The sequence below is a fragment of the Micromys minutus genome (genome assembly GCF_963924665.1).
Source record: "Micromys minutus genome assembly, chromosome: 14".
NCBI lineage: Eukaryota > Metazoa > Chordata > Mammalia > Rodentia > Muridae > Micromys > Micromys minutus.
In genome coordinates, this window is record NC_137983.1 from 12,026,607 (window position 1) to 12,028,295 (window position 1,689).

A 1,689-nucleotide genomic window follows, 5' to 3' on the forward strand; every position below is an offset into this window, starting at 1 on the left:
GAAGTTCTAATTTTCTGTTCCCAATTGCTTGATCAGACAGGGTGGGGCAGGGCGAGTTACGGTGTGCACTTTCCGTGTGTACTCCGCAGAGATCTCTCTGCTCCCCTGCAGTCTTGGTCTCCCACTCACCAGTTGCTCAGCCTCTATGAGCCGACGTTCCACCTGGCAGGTCTGCTTGATTTATTTTAATACATCACCTATTTCATTGGCTCGAGAATTTCATTCACAGTTCCATGTTAATTCCAAGACTCTGTCTTCACGCTTTAAGATCACATGCGACGAGGCACGGGATATTGTAAAAGGGTGTCAGAAGTGTGCTCCTATGCTACCCCAGATTGGGTTTGGGGTTAACCTACGTAGGTTGCACCCTCTATACCTCTGGCAAATGGATATCACAAATTTCCCTGAATTTGGAATATTAAAGTATCTCCATGTTTCTATGTATACAGACTCTGGAATTATTTTTGCACCTCCACATACAGGAAAAAAGGTATGTCATGTAATTGCACATTGCCTTGAAGCATGGAGCACCTGAGGACAGCCTAAAAAATTAAAATCAGATAATGGGCCTGCCTATACTTCTGCTTCTTTTGCATCCTTCTGCAAAATGATGGGTGTTCGAGTAACTCATGGCTTGCCCTATAATCCTCAAGGACAAGGAATCATTGAGCATGCTCACTGCACCCTCAAGGAGTGTCTAGTTAAACAAAAGAGGGGAAATGCCTCTGCAGGTTCTTCCCCTAGGGAGAAATTGGCTATTCCTATTTTTACCTTAAATTTTTTAAATAAAGAAAAACATAGGTGTCATGCCAATACTGATGTTTCTCTGAAAGGCCTGGTTATGTGGAAAGATGTCCTGACTGGCAAATTGCAGGGTCCCGATCTGGTGTTGGTTTGGGTGAGAGGGTCTGTTTGTGTATTTCTTCAGGAACATCGACAGCCACTGTGGGTCCCAGAGAGGTTGACCACGGTGGTCCAGGATGAGTGGAGCAATGACGTGTGGATGAGCCTGATGCTGCTGATGCTCCTGGTGGTGAAACCTGAAGATGAGCAATGGGGGCTCCTATCAGTGTTCCCTAAGCCTTTACCTCTCATGCACTCAGCACAATTTTCCTTGATTCTTTGCATCTAATACCTCCTTGCAATTCTTACACTGGGATGAGAATATTGCACCCCTTAGGGATGCAATATTCTCCCTTACAGGGTTGTTATGTTTTCAGATGATTACCAATATTTCTCAGAATAGTGATTGCATTCAAATGTATAATTAGTTTGCAGCCTGGTTTGATTTACCTGTTAATGGTTCTACCAAAGCCAATGCCACATGGATTCAAGGGGTGTGGTCTGCCATCTTTCCTAAAAACAATGATAGTATACCTTCTCCGCCTAGATGGGCTTCCTTTCTAAAGGGTTCCCATAATTCCCTTCTACCTTGGACAGGATGCCAGGCCAGGAAGGCGGCCTGGGCTGTGAAGAAATATTTTACATTTTCTACCTATATTAGTACCAGTCATAATAGATCATTTTCAGGATATAATTGGCTGTAACAAACTCCTGCTCAGGCCACTGACAGCAATCCTTTTAATGTATAGTGGCTGTGTGGAGTGAATGGTAGCTGGAAAGTCCTTCCTGCTTTGAGTATGTTGATGGGTGTTGGTTGAAGTAATGCAAGCTTTAATTGGAACGGGT